Source organism: Ostrinia furnacalis, unplaced genomic scaffold (genome assembly GCF_004193835.3).
Source record: "Ostrinia furnacalis isolate ACB-3 unplaced genomic scaffold, ASM419383v2 OfSCF5861, whole genome shotgun sequence".
Lineage (NCBI taxonomy): Eukaryota > Metazoa > Arthropoda > Insecta > Lepidoptera > Crambidae > Ostrinia > Ostrinia furnacalis.
Window position 1 is genome coordinate 996,421 of NW_021136100.1, and position 16,641 is coordinate 1,013,061.

The window sequence follows — 16,641 nt, forward strand, 5'->3', positions numbered from 1 at the left end:
ATTTTTAAAACAGTATATTTTTTAGCACATCCATTATCAATATTCGACAAAACTAGCAGCGCCTTCGCTCATGTGTGCGTGCGCGTGCGATTACGACAGAGTACACGTCGCGGCAGTGTGCTGGGGTCGAGGAGCTTTTCAAGGAAAAATTTCAGCGATTAACACGTGGAAAATGGGTGTCTGGCAAAATATTTAAGGTAGGTGTGATTTTAGTTCGGCATACGTGAGGATGGATGCGAGTTGTGCTGCGAGCGCGAGGAGGCGTGTCTGCGCGCTAACGGCACCCTCGCGGCCCCAAGTAGGCAGCGCGCGCCGCCGATTAGGGAAATTCAACTACGCGCCTTCCACATCCATTGTCCTAATTAATATAACACCGAACCGTTCCGCCATTGCTCAATAACTTTTTCTATTTCTTATCTCACTCGCCTAGAACCGAAATTTGCCTCTATTTAAACGCGAGACACAATATAGAATGCTAATTACACGACAAGGTCGATGTCTTTTAGAATGTGACTACGAAAATTGTGACAAAGATATTCTAAACGGCTTAATACCTTAACAAGTAATAATGTTTAAGCTTTTTGTTCAATTAGCCGCGCTAAATATTTTATTAATCATCAATGATGCGTAATTTGATTTGAGCAAAGTGGTTAAATTAACCGTGAGCAAAATATTACAATTAATTGGTAAAATAGTAGTTTTATCTGCATAATTAATTACAATATTTCATACCTACATAATTATCATCACCTGAAACATATAGCTATATGTTAACATCAGGAATTCATACTCTATAATTTTCTTTCATTAAAAAGAAATTTAGTGCTTTTAAACTATTGTTCTATGTACATACTTTAATAAATACATCTATTTCTCTGTTGACCATGTATGGTATGTCTAGAGTTATTAGCATGTTCATTATGTTTCAAGATCTCTACATACTCACTTGTACTTACTTATAAAATCTTATAAAGTACTTATGTCCCTTTTTCATGAAAGTTTTGTTGTACGAGTAATTAAGTGTATACTGAAAGCTCTATAATAGCTGTATAAGATACCCCTTAACAGCATGAATCAGGAACTGCCTTAACTCCTTGAGAAACAAATGCAGGGGTTAGTCCCATGGAAGTTAATGTCAAATAGCTGTCGGCACAAAGTGGATAGATAAAGCGACGAAATTGATCTTATTGAACATGTCAATCAATATAGAGAAATAGAGACAGTTCGTCAGTTTGTATTGTTAAAAGGATCACTGTCCTTTTGGTTATTTCTGAATAGCATTGAATACATGAAAGGGAAGAATATGAATATTATATCTCAGGGAAATGACTCTATCTATGCAATATCTTACGTTATTCATATGTTTCATCCAAATTCATGTTGATGATTCTGTTATGAAAATGAGAACAACTTCAATAATTGAGTCTAGACAGGGTTACTTGGTTTATCGTTATTAATACTTTGATATTTTCTCTTAAAGCTTCAATTAATAGATATTTAACTAGAGTCAGTTTTAAGTGTAACTTCTGCTTAGGTATAATTTTTATACTGTTATTCAAAATGCTGCAGATCTAAATTAATCCTGTTAAGATGCATCATGCAATAGTAATGCCACTTTAATTTTCCACCCTTGTTATTTATATCCATGTTCATTTATAACAGACTTTTGATGCTTTCACCATCAGTTTAGACACTGGTTTAAAGATGTTTCTTTGATAGATAGATTGAGTATAGAATGTAGAGCTAAAATTGAAACCTCATTGGTATTTTGCCACTCGGTCATCAAATATCGCTTGATTATTTGACAGCTAACTGTAGTCGACTGACTCTATGTTCAGAAACGATCATACTATTAATAATTTCTAGTAACTTTAAAGCTTTAACTCTATACTCTACTCAAGCTATTTCAATAAATTAAATAGTTTCAATATTTAGTTTGTCTAAATATTACTTTCAATTTATTGTTGTACAAATACTTCAGAATGGTATCACAATAAGGGTCTGAAAAAGTGCTCTGTAACGAACTTCTCCTGAAGCTGAAACATTTAAGGCCAAAACTTATTTGACTTTATAAGCTACAGTAGCCTAAGCGTCCAATCTGGGAACCCAAAACCTCTGCATCCAACTCTCTAATCATTGAGCCACGAAGATGTTTGCAGTGACACCTGAGGTCCTACCTTATGAGCTTCAGAAACACGATACACAGTGTAACAAAGTGATTACAAATGTTTTAAAGGTAATTACTATAAGAAATCTATGATCTACAGGCTGCCAACAATAGATCCATTTTGTGGCATAAAACTAGGTAAGTGCCTTTAGGTACCTATAGGTACATATTTATCTTAAAAGGAAGTGGGCGGGCTGAAAATGTCCAACCACAATACTTATACGATTATATCCTGTCATTTACTTAGGTATTTTATAGTTTTATCAGTGTATCAAGCCACTGATAGAGGTCCTATAAACATTATCTGAATAGCCAACCAAATCTTTCTTTGTATTGATAAATAATGTAACGTAGGTAGATATACATAATTTAGTCCTATACTGTGTGCACTTAGGCATTTCACACTCACATGTCTAGAATATAGTTATTTTTTCAGTGGTGAACTGTCAATGTGTTTATTTATCAGTTAATGATAAACAAAATAATGCAATAAATCTTTTTGTTATTGCATTTATTCATAAAAATTATAAAAGTTCAAAAAAAATTCAAAGTTTATGTGATGAATCGTCATCATGACTGACTGTATTCTCTATATTGCCAAAGACCACGTGCTTTTTCAAAGTGCCAATTATTAAATTTAAAATAAATAAGGAAATGCCAAAAATACGGTTTTAAACGCTAGGATTCAATGAGGAAAACATGACAGTTTCTATTGTATGTTATCGACGTGGCTAATAATTTAACACTATGGCGGCCATTGCGCCCGCGTCAGCACCTCGTAGGTATAATCGGCCGCTGTGGCGCCCTCTACTAACCATAAAGAACTTTATTCTCGCAACATAAGATCTATTATTACGTATCAAGAGTAGCACCAGTACATCTATTACTTGGAAGTCCCATCCACGTGCAAGTTAAAGTACCTGATCGAGCATTTTCCTACACTCTGTGAGAAAGAATTTGCAATTATTTCCTATGCAAATTATGCATGGAAATACCCATCAATTAATACCGAATACACGTAAGCAGCACTATTTTTAGATTACATATTTTGTTGGTTATGTTTTTATTGTTCTGTTCATTTTAATTACTTTGGGTGCCATTATGAATGTAAAAAGATTGAAAAACACTTTTCAGGAATTACTTACCTTTCAGAATCAGTATATCATTGATAAATCATCATTTAACATCAAAATACACTAAAGTATTGATTATTAGCACAGCGGTAAGTATGTCAAGTTATATATTGTGGCATCATATTAGTTGAATTTAGTGCGATTTTGCCACAATAATATGAAGTATTATGTGCTAGCAACTGATGCCAGTTTAACAGTAAGATACTAGGCGATCATCCTTTTTAGGGGTTTAACGCGGACTTTAACCTTTGAAACTATTTTTCCTTCTTCTAATATAGCAAAAACAACTTTTAAATCAACTATAAAATTAATAATTAACTTTATTCCTTTTGCAGTAAAATTCTTTCAACGTGAACACGTTGTGTTTGAACAAATACTAAACTGAAAACGCGCCGCCAATTTTGATCATTCACTCCACTTCATTCAAAAAAGTGCTTTATTCATAGTGTCGCGGGTTCATAGCCCAAGTACATCCTATTTTTAGTTCTGGTAGAGTCCTAGCAACATTGGTACATTACACTAGTACAGTCAGCGTCAAATAGTACGTGACACCCAATGTAGCCAAAAAGTTCGCAACACGTCTTTGTTACAGTTGGAATAAGATTGTGTTATCAACTTTTTGGTCACTTTGGGTTCGTTTCAGCCAAATGATGTTTGACGCTGACTGTTCCACGGTGGGTGCTCGGTTATCGTCGCATGGGGCGCACGTGTGCGGCTTCCGCTCTTCCCCCGCCCCCAAGGTCGGCAATAAAAGCCCTACTTAATTACTCAAATAATTAACATATACAGGGTTACCAAAGTTCAGAGTTAACTGCTAAAATTGTAAAACAAAACACAGGAAATGCTTTCCGGTGTAAAGCTTATAATGGCACTTACATTTTAGGTTGTACATTCACGGTATCAATAAAGAATATAACATACCTTAAATAATGCATTAAGTTTTTGTATTATCAGATCGGAATTTTATTTTCATCTGAAATATTCAACTAAAATTAGTAATAGTACCTAGTTTATTCGGCTACTGAAAATTAATTGGACTGAAAATTGGAGTGAAATCAAATGTGAGCTTTTTCCTTTAGCCAACGAACCTGACATTAATCTAATCAAATGAATACTCTATTTCTCTATTTTTTTACTTATTATTCTGACAATGACTGATACAAAGTCGAGATAGTATAAATCAAGGAAACTACAAAAAGCTCACATTTCCAAATAAATGTAAACGATGGTAGCCCTACATACAATAGAGTTACTAACGAACTGATACTCACAAAAATTTACAAATTAATTGCCAAATGGCGGAAGACCTAGCTCTAAGAGGAGTCCATTCATTTCTACTCGTTAATATTGTACTCTCAGCTCTCTATTCTATTTTCCCCAGTCAACTGAAATAAGAAAGCATCAAAGAAAAAACAAATGCATTTGTGAATATTTAGCTTTTAGAAAAAAGTAAGCTTTTTCAAAACATTAAAATTATTTTATAGATATTATTTTATGATGTTTCCTAAAGTGAAATATTAGTGAATATTGATTAAAAGGTTTCATCGTCATGAAATTCAGGCACAAATGAGTTTGGGTCCCAACCGGCGCCCGCGCTCTACGTTATGAGGTTATCGCCCTATTCACCCTTAGAAAATTACTATGAAGTGGAGGATAAAATGTTTATTTAGCGTTTCCTTTTCTGTTTAACTCAATGAAATAATTGCTTTTATTTACATTTCTGCAAGACAATAACTATGCGAATTGTGGATTTGTATCATTTGAAAAGTTTTTATACACTAAAAAGTGTTAAATTAAACTATTGTTTACTTATTGAAAATTATAATTATTATGTTAAGTCTTAAAATTCCACCTAATACAAATATGCAGGACTAAAAATACTTAACACCGACCGTGTGACTTTCCTTTTACCAAAGCACACTGAATGACAACTACTTAATATTCATGTAGAAACTAACTAGAAAGGTGCCTTTGATTTGGAGCTGCCATAAAAACGAGTTGAGGGCTGGCGCCTGCGCCTTCCAGGAATGCCGGGAATGCGCTCTACGCGATAACACGGGAATAACGGCCCGGGGCTATCTCGATATCACACCGACTGGGACATTTCATTCGGAAACGTCAAATCGATTTCAAGATTTTGACAAGAAGTCATCTTTGCGCGAGGCATTTGTTTATATTAATTATTTTTTGGATTGTATTTAAGAACTTAGATTTCATTCAGCTTTCTTTGCAATTATCAATTTCTGACATTTTCTAATAACGCAACGCTGATTTAAAATTTATATTTTAACTTTATGGTACAAAGCATACTTTAGAAAAATATTTTTGGTCAAAAACATATATTTTCTACTAACTGGAACTGTACAAGGATGTGTTTTGGATCAAGGATGCGCACTACTTTTATTTATTTTTTAAAAATTACTCCACAAAATCATCTATTTCTTATGTTTTATGAAACTAACTTAATTTTGTGATTTATTATGTTACGAATTTGATTTTTAATTGCATGAAAAAATTAATTGTTGGCTGCTTGCATCTTAAAAAAGAATGTCATCTTATTTGCCTGAGTATTAACAAAAAAATATATACTTTCTTCGCATCAATTTTATAAGGCGTAATCAAATAATCATTTTATGAAAAAAATATGCACCCCATATGGACCTAAACCGCAGCACTGACGTCAGAGCTACGGTGCGGTCGGAAAATTTCAAGTAATTTTCCACGAAAAGGGTTATCGTATTTTCTAGTTTTATTGGTGTAAGATTGTTCTAAAGGCTTGCGCCTGCACGCCAGTGGCAAAAGCCGTCGGGTGAGGGGTTGTTTTTTTTACTAGTGACGTGTGAGTGCGAGGGGCGCTGCGCAGCCGCCGCCCCGGCGCGCGCGCAGGGCGGGCCCCCGGCGCTCTCCTCTAGCGCGCAAACTATTCCTTTCACAAATAATTTTAATGCATAAAACCAATCCACACAATCACCCCTAACAGGATATCACATAAAAATTCAGGATTTTTTCCAAAAATATGAACTACGCGCCTTTGATGAAGTGCGATCTTTGGAACCGCTTGTGGGCACCGTCTCTACATTTTTGCGTTTCAAATTCTTCTTATCAGATAGCGCATTTCAGGAGCTACCCAAATATGGGAAGAAAGCCGGGAAAATGTTTTGTGAAAAGCGGCGAAAATTCGTCGAAGTGTCGGCGGAGCGGCGTGGGGTGTAAATTTTTGTGAATTTTTTTGGTGATTTCGGTTGATGTCGGGGGTGGTTGGAGCTTAGTGGTGTGAGGGGGTGTGCTGCGCGGGGTAGTGCGTGATATAAACGTGCACAAAATTCGGTGTTTTTCGGCGGTGGCCGCGTGTGTTCGGCGGCGGCGGCGCGCGCGCCCATTGGCCGCCCCGCGCGCGCCATACCTACCGCGCCCGCGCACACCCGCTACGCGTATACGCCATACACTCGTCCAAAAATATTTATATCTTAATTTATTATTTAAACATTATCAATTTGAATCTACTGGAAAAGATACAAATTTTTCAGTTGAAAATTAAGAATTTGGATTTCCAATTTTTTTTATTAAAAAATTAATTAATATTGATTTTTACACTTTTAATTTAAATTTTTAATATTAATAAATATCGTTTTTATGGAATGAATAAAATTAAACTGGTTTTACTTAACAAATATTACTTTATTTTATTAAAACTATTTTATTATTCCAATATTTTTAATTTAATTATAATTTATTTTGTAGATAGCACATAATTATAGTTAGATGGGTTTGTCAGACCGCACATTACTTATTCGAATAGCTTTCATATAATTTAAAAAATATTTTTAACTTGTTTGTAACTTGATTGTTTTGAGAGGATATTATTATTAATAATAAATAATAGTAGTAACATTTCTGAACCTTGAAAATCTTTATTTCCTCCTGGTAGAACTATAGTTATCTAAATATTACCATTATAGAGCTTCTTACATACTTAGTAATTCAATTCTGTAGATTTTTATTGGCAATTTAAACAATGTAATGTTGCTTATAACAATTTAAAAGCATTTACTTATAAGTATTTGTAATATTTCCCAAAGACAATTGACATATTTAATGTAGTTATGGAAGCTAAAAGCTAAATAATATAAATTAATAGCATTGTATTGATTTAAAATTTTAGTGCAAAAGCTTGATTATTTCTATCAAAATACCATCACAAAGATAAAGATGGATAATTAAGGATAACTACAAATAAATAGGTAACATTTACCTAATACAAACGTAGTAAATACTTAGAAGGTTCATATGGAATGCAAGTTAACATTTTAATTTAGTTAATAATAATTAACCTAAGCGCAGACCACCGACTTTTAGTCGGCTAGTTGGGCCCGAATCTAATTTGTATGAAGAATCGGCTGATACTAAAACAGTGTAATGTGCGCACTTTTATCATCCATACTGATCAACAGCCCGACCCAACTATCGGCCAACTAAAATCGGTGGTCTGTGCCTAGGCTTAAAGTGACAATAATACATTTCCCTATCAATAGCAAAATTAGTAAATACTATAAAGGTACACCTACAAATTGCACCCCAACCCAACTAAAATACAGTGTTCTAAACTTGTCCCTAGTTGGATTTCACACTAACACGGGCTGCTCTATTTTAAAATTAAAAAAATAAAGTTAGTTTTGTTATTATTTCAGCTTGCTTAACATTGCTTTGTTACCTTATTCTTACAATATTAATAGCCAATCAAATGATATTATTTGTTTAATCATTAAAATGTCTTCTTTTAAAAGAAGTTCTGAGAAAAACTGGTGATCAGTAATGACGAACATTAACAAGATCATTTAGGTGTCTACGTCAGTATTGAGATATGTTACTAAACGATATGTCGTTTAACAGCGATTTATTTAAGATATCATGTCCAGTGGAACAAACAAACAAGGAAAATATGTTTAATGTATCTAATTAACTTGTGAGTTCTTATAGGTAAATGCGTTTATTAAAAATACATTTCTTCATACTTATTTGGTTGACAAATAACTAAACCAAATATTTTTGTTAATTTTAATTTGTTTACCTACTAAAACTGGCTAATAAATTGTACTAAGTACGTTACTTAATAGTAAGTATAAATTTAATCAGTTTCTGGTAAGATACCAGCAGGTGTCAGTAAAATTACCTAAGTTAACGTTCTAAGTTTGAGTCTAAAGTAGTACTCGTAGTCTGATCTAAGGTAGAGTAATTTTCCCCAATAAAAAATCAATAAACAAAGATTACTTCATTGTGAAAATCTTGCCAGGAATTGTAAAATACAGTACAGACCAACAGCTTCCCCGTTTCCATTAATGTTTGTTTATTAGTATGTAAGCAACCCTAGATCATTTATGTGTTGAAGGTGGGGATCAAACTTTTCCCCACAAATATTTTTCTTTGCTTGCACTGAAAGATCATCCCTATATTGTAATAGTTAATAAATTCCCACGATGTTATAAGGTTAAGGATTTTTTAAAAACTCAAAACTACTCATTTATTTATATGCAAGTAGGCCTTTAAAAAATAATTTTCACGTCCCAGTATTAACCCTACCACTGCTTCAGGACAACAAATGGGCCAGTGCTGAGAAGAAGCAGCACAAGAAACACAGTCACTATTTGTAGTATGAACTGTATGACTACCAAAAAGTGGCCCATGTAATGAAATAGCACTCAATACTCCATTCCATCTCAAGCATAGTTTCTGTCCTGTGATTGGTCTACGTATTGAAATTCCACCAATCGAAGCCTTCAGTCAATCATGGCTTGGATCAATCGTAGGCTTGAATCTATTCTTAAGAGTAGATTCATACTTGAGCTGAGTGACGTTTCATAATACAAGCGTTTATTGCGCAGTAATCTCAAGTTCTCACAAAAGCAAGCAATTCGTCAGTATCAAGGTTGACTTGTCCTTTTAAAATGTTATAATTAATCTTTATAAAACTCAGTTAAATATTAAAAATCAAATAATCTTCAGTTGTGTCACTGTCATTTACAAATATAGAACCGCGAAAATGAATCAGGAAAATAACACTTTTCACACAAAATTTTCGTAATGGGTAGATTTTATCAAAAAAATCCAAAATATGCAATTCAGGCTATATTGAAATAAAATGTAGGTGAATAAAGAACAGAGTTGTTATTACAAAAGCATGCTTTACAATCGGATGGCAACACTAATTCGCGAAACGTGTCGTGTGCGCGTCTCCTTTGATTTGACGCGCGCCACCTGAGCACACCGCTTGCGCAGCTGCCGCTACGTCATCGCGTAATTCAATTATTGTAATCGATTAATTGCGAACTGTCTGCCCGGCGCCCCGCTTATTTCTAGATCAGTAAATGGGGGCTCAGCCTCGTTCGCCACCACGCCGAAACTGGGACGGGCCGATCCTTGACCACCTTAGCCGATCGCCTCTGCGCCGGCGCAAGGTTTCGCAGCACCAATTTGTGCGCAGTTTCTGTATTGTTGTACACAAATTATGAAACTGAAAGGACAAACGAATACTCGAACACTTTTCATTGTGTCGTGCGTATGTGCGAGTATTCAGACAGTATTTTTTTATTTGAGGAAGGTTATGTGTGCGGTGTTTGCTGAATGTGGCGCCAGCTATGTTAAATTCTATTTCTTGAAATGTAGAGTCATAGGACTTGAGAGCCTTTGACTTTATAGATTCGTTATAATATCAATTTATAAAAGAGTAAATTAACTCAATACTTAGTTACCATACTCATTTTGTCAGGCTCTGCTCTGGATGTTCTATTGTGAACTTATTATGTCGTAGCATTTCTAATTTACAGTACTGGCTTATGGAATGGGATCATAAGTATTTCATTTGAGAATGTTATGTATTCAATTCAAATTCAAATAATAAATTATTTATTTGTTTCAGATCATATCACTGAAGCTGAAGTCTCCTGCTGCTGAAACCTATGTGAGCGCCGCTGAATCGTTACAACATCTGAGGTATTTATCCTGTTGTTGATAAAAAACATTTATATCTTTGGACATTTTTAAACAGCACCTTAAATCACAAACAACTAAAGTACTTCGATAATGCTTGTAGTCAGCGTCAAATAGTTCGTGCCACCCTGAGTAGCAAAAATTTTGTAACACGTCTTTGTCACAAATTGTCAACTTTTTGGCCACTAGGGTGTCACGAACTACATATTTAACGCTGATTGTACTATGGGCACCATATAACCGATAATTTACAAAAAAAATATAATACAAAAAGCACCCAAATTTTAGTAGATTTTCATGCGGACAAATGTTTGTATTGTGTGTGAGATGCGAACCTGCGACCGCGCAAAGTAGTTCGCTACACGAGCCGCCATGCGCCAGGCTGAGCGACTGTCCAGCTTTGCTTGTAGCATTTTTGGGACTAGGTGTTTAACACTATTTATTGTTTTAATGTTTGTTTTAGTGTTCACTATTTTCGTTTTGTATACTAGCTAATAAATATCCTTAGACATTTTACACTGCGCTTCTAGTCCCAAACTAAGCAAAGCTTGTACTATGGGTATTAGACAACGGATATAAACATACTTAAATACTTTTTTTTTGTAAATGCATACTTATTATACATAGAAAACACCTAATCCAGTACAAACAAATATGTTCATGCACACAAATGTTTGTACTGTGCGGGAATCGAACCCGCTACCTTCGGAATAGTAGTCCGTTTCGAACCACTACACCAAACGAATACATCTACATCATCATCAGGTCAAATAGTCTCCACTACAGGAGTAACACAAAAGTGGCAAAACCCTCGGCTCATAGTCCAGCAGTGGACTGTAAAGGGCTGTTGATAATGATGACAGGAGTAACAAAGGACTCTCTCTAATTTAACAGAGGCAAATCGAGGACTTAGCTATAATAGGTTGGGAAGGGAAAAGTGTATGTCTCTTGAGACACATCTTAAGAGATTAAGAAACATGTACTTTAAATGCTGACCCCGCCAATTGTTCACCGGGACCAACTTAGTTTGGGGCCGTCCATATATTACGCATTCTAAATCCCCCCGTCACAAGTCCTATGGCACCCCCTGGTACCCCCCCAGGATTTTTGGGGTTTCCTACCGATTGAAAGACAATCGCACCCCCCACCCCCCCGTATCATGACATAGACCGCAGATTTGCCATGCAGATGCGCCAGTGAGTACTAATCTGCGCGACTTGTGTCACCCCCTGATGCTTGGCACCCGGGGCGGAGCGCGTACTAAGTATAATTCCGCCTTTTTTCAGTTTCTTGGTTTTTCATTGAAAATTGAAAAAATCAATGGTAGAGACATGAATTTTAGAGATTGATACTGACTTTTTATTTGTGGTATTTATTTGTCACTGATCAAAACCAAGTCCTTTGAAGTAAGTATGTATTCTTTAGTCCATTGAAAGGGAAAAACGGAAACACAAGTCTTCCTGTCCTGTCAAAATTCGAACATAAACACATTTCTATTGTTTAACGATACCAGTGCCCACTTCTCTCACAGTGAATGAGTTGCGCTGTAGTAAGTTGTTCAATTAGGGGTTACTATTTGTGAATATCCGGGCACTTATCAGGAATGTGAACTACGAACGATCCCATATCCGGGTATAAAATCTTACTTTACCTACCCATAAGTCATCGGCCGCCCTTATCACGCTTGTTTACAACGTGCGAGACTCGAGATAGCGCCGAAAATATCGGGTATAATGTAACATAGATTTCGGTTGACATTTCAAACCACCGATTCATTCATTTCTCAGAAGCAATTTAAGATCATTCTTGTAATCAATGAAGTATTTTAGTATCTCCACTGATTCATCTTTCAATATTCAAAGTGGACTCATGTTGTGAAATATTTTTCAAATGAGTGTGTTTTGTATGATGAATGTTATCTGGTGTCGGACTATGAGATGCCAAGCCGTCAACAGGGTTAAAGTCCCAAACACAGTCATACTTTTTTACTCACAATGAGAAATCTCTTAGCCTGCATCTCACCTGATGGAAAATGATGATCTGGTCAAAGGTAGAAGCGAGCTTCACCCGGAATCCTCGACCACAGAGGAACTGGCCATCTTACCTCCAACTGCGGAACACAATGCTGTTAACATTGTTGTTATGGCGATGGACTTAGGTAAAATGGTGATATAGCTAGCCAGACGGACTTAGAACCAAACCGAACAGAAATTTCGGCCAATCTAATTTAAGGCTTTAATATCCTAAAACTGAAGAAAAGGACATAAACTAGCTAATTTTTACTCGTTGCGTTTTCCATCAAAATTAATCCTCAGTCAAAACCACAGAGGTGATATCTGGACTACTATTATCTTTAAAACTTTTAAGATTGACCAGTAGCATGTAAGATGATGTTGACCGCAATTCGAAAAAATATTTAGGGCAATTGCATTCCTGAATTTCTACAAGTATCTTAAGCAGTGGCAGATTCCTCTAATAAGGCATAAACAAGAGGCTGCGATAACAAAGGTTAAATAGATGACTCCCGATGACACAAATTGATTTTTTATCATCTAAAAACGTGACGAAATTTTTGGAGCCCGTTTCACAACGTTCTTATCGCGACATTAACGTCAATGTAGATGTGCTACTGGCTCCAACTACAAAGCGCTTGCGTCAATATTTTGGTTAAAAGTCCCTTCCGGCCATTATATCACAATTATTATACTGCACGATATCGGCATAATGTTTCCAAACGTCACATTATCGATTAAATTATGAAACGATTATATCAAGCACATCATTACAGCATTCTGCAGCAGCTCGAGAATATTTATTAAGTACCCAAAACACGAAAAGCTTTTATAAAATAACTGATGTCGATTCGCCATTATGTTTAACACCTCTTTTTGTGTCGTGATATAATGTGAGACCAATATTTGATATAGGAGAATCACCTGTTAGTCGGACGGTAATTACAAGGGGGCACAACGCAGTAGGGAGTCATAAAATAAAGATAAAAGTTAGATACCGAGACATCAGGTAGTTTGTATGACTTTGAATAGGGAATGATTGTAAATTCTTTGAGTTTCATAAAGCTTTCCGAATATACCACCATACCTTTAGAACTTTTTCATATAGAACTAAAGATAGGTTAAGCAGACCTGAAAGATTTTATGGATCAATTGTTATAACAATTTCCATACCCAGCTTTTAAAAACTTACAGGTTTTTCTTGCGCGGAAGTACCTGCATAGATAGGTGAAACAGTTTTTCAGTAATTCCGTAGCATTAATGAGTACCTAATTCTACAAAATCTGAATTCTCTCTTTATAATAGGTACCTATTAGGTACATAAAATCCATGCGAGCAAGATTATAGGGACAATTTCTATTCGCATGATATCAAAAGATAGCAGCGAAAGATTGCTAGCTATCACCTAATCGACCCACTGTTGGATCAATGAGTCACTTCCGTGGCTGCCTACATATTTGATATGATTATGGGATAGGTAAGTCCTAATCGTAGTGGTGGAGGATATAAGATGACTTAAATGTTTTCCTTTCATAGCTTTTTTTATTTGTGACTGACACACAGAAGCTCGTGATTATCTTTTGTTAGATACAATATCAGAGTGTCTACTTTGCTTCAGTGCCAAATAATTCAAATCAAACTATGATGACGATATCTATGACCAATCGAAACATTATTTGACATCATCTGTGATTCGATGTGTTGATATCACGAGTCTGTACAATTAAGATACTTATTTATTAAGGGTGGATTCGACCGAACAAGAGTAAACATTAATCTCAGAATAAATCGTCAATTTTGACATATTTCCCATACTGAAACTGTCAATGTGCCAGTTATAAGTACCAGGAGTTATTCTCGGATAAAAGGTTGGTCGAATAGGGCCTAGGTTTTATATTTTAAGGGGTGACCAGGACAGTAACACACCACAAACCATTTAAAAAATTAAAAATATATTTTAAACGTGATTCTGATGATCCATTAGGAAATAAAATAACGTTTTTTAACTGATCGCGAGTAAAAATACACAAACCGGATTTCAATGCAAATCTCAGAAATCCTAAATTGATACAGGTTGATTGGTTAAAATAGACTTAAGTCAAAATTTTGGCCAAAAACCACACACGTTTTAAAAAAACTTTTTTGCATACATTCAAACATTCTGGGATTTTTGCATAAAAATGTATGATTTGATCAAGTTTCAGCATTCCAACTCCTAAAATACTGTCGTAAGAACGTCATTTTTTTAATTTAGTTATTTTATTTTCTTACCCATATGAGAAAATGTAGTAGGTAATTTACTGTCAGATAATTCCTGAAAAAATAGTTCGGTAGGTATACCTCAAGACTATTTACAAGTGCGTAATATTTAAAATGTGTGGACAAGATACAGATTCTCATGAAAATTAATATTGGAGGTAAAGATAGAGATCCTCAGTTGTTGAGGATTCCGGTAGAAGCTCGTTCCCACTTTCAGACTACCTCCTCCTCCTCGTTCCTCATTGAGTATAAATAGTACGCAATAAAGATTTGAATTTGAATTTGAAATTTGAAATCTAAATCCAGAAAAACACTGCTAGTAATGGAAAGGCAATGCCTTAACGCTATCCACGCTACCCTATGCCATACAGTTACCTACTACTAATGATTCTGTTCCTACTGCATTTATAACTGGAATTTTGTTTGCGATTTGTTCAGTACGCACTCTGAGCACGATTCTTCGAATATTGTTTATGAAACAACTGAAAGAGGTTGCGGTGATTCCCCGACCAACGCTCAGATGCGACTGCGCTGCGATATATATAATAATATCTAATTTAAAAACATAGTAGTTTTTTTTTAGTTAACGCAATCAATTTTTTTCTTTCTCTTGAAATACGATCTCTATAAATATTGCTACTAAACAATATCAACAGTAAAGTCTTTACATTTGCAGTAATATCAGTTAAACCACGTGTTTACATTGCGGATAATGAAGTCACGGAGCGGGTAGGACTTAAGTCGTATCCGTTTATTATCGTACATAATGTAGGGGAGCGGACGCCATCGCATCACATCAAAGCACTGTCGACTTCCGGCGCAGGCGCGGGTTATCGGGCGACCTCCGAAACTCCGGCAATTAGATGGCGAGCGGCCCTTGCGCTCCTGGGCCGCTTCCGCTGCGCGGGCGCAACTCCTTCCACTCAGAGGTTCTCAACCTTTCCCGATTCTAAATTTGAAGTTATTGATCCGATTACTAAAGCTGTCTCTGGCAATATAAAATTGTCAGGGCATCCTAAAGGTTTTTAAATGTGAGATTCCATCACATTCCATATTATGTCGCCTTTTGTTCTGAATAAAAATTATTGCAAAGACCTTTTTCTTTGGCTGTCTTGCAGACTATAGAATAGATGTGTGGTTAACCCTAATTAACTTACTTAGGTACTGCTTTGTGTCAGATACATAGACATTTTCAAGGGAGTAACATGAGAAATCGTATCATATCGAAGCACGGTTGGAATGCGATAGGTACCTACTACTATGGTATGCCAAAAGGAACTGCAGTTTGACCCCAGATTGAAATCAACTGGTATTTATTATCCATAACATTATCAAGTTGCCATGGCTTTATTCGCAAAATGTGCCCAAAGGACCCATATTCTTGGACTTTTTTTCTCGGTGTTAAGTTGCAAAGTTGTGGTGGAAGTTTTCAACGCTAGAAAATGATTGAGCCTAGAATTGCAGTCAAGAGCTGAACACGATCGAATCCAAGATTGTGCAGGAATTCTCAGACATCAGGTTAAAACGTTTTCAGACATCAGATATACCTGAACCATGCATTGAGAGTTTTAACTGCGCTGCGCTGCTGCTACAAAAGATCTCTTCTTATTTCTTAACATAACCCTTCAAGACCAGCAAACCGAGACAATAGAAATCAATTGTTAACGCGGTCTCATGCGACCACTTAAGATTCAAAGGGTTAATGGAACAACACCTAAGGCTTAATCGTATCCTTAACTCCATGTGATGCAAGCTCTACCTTAACTATCACATTGGGTAGGTTATCGAATTGAGCATCGACAAAAGAGTCGTGATCCGATTTTTTATCGGATCGAGCAGTGGGCACAGGGCCCACGTCTCGGCATTATCTGCGCGGTAGGTATGGCCAGCCACTAAATAAATACGAACAACATGAATGAACGTTTGCTCGCGTCGAGCGCGCACTTCCGCCAGTAATAAGGACACGCGATACCGCCGGTACAATTTCAAAACGGGAGAGTCTAAGGAGGTCACCGGATAAGATTACGGTTAACTGTGTAAACAAACCGTTTACATTGATAACTCGTTAGCATTTCTGCGATGGCGC

The 16,641-nt window shown here is 35.9% G+C and overlaps 1 long non-coding RNA gene across 1 annotated transcript in view; it reads left to right on the plus strand.

Annotated features, from left to right (window-relative positions):
- Nucleotides 1-16,641, plus strand: part of LOC114361660 (uncharacterized) — a 50,941-nt gene that overhangs the window by 19,799 nt on the left and 14,501 nt on the right. Inside the window, exon 2 of the long non-coding RNA XR_003656614.1 lies at nt 10,214-10,287. This is a non-coding gene — a long non-coding RNA (uncharacterized LOC114361660). The remainder of the gene's footprint in view (nt 1-10,213; nt 10,288-16,641) is intronic.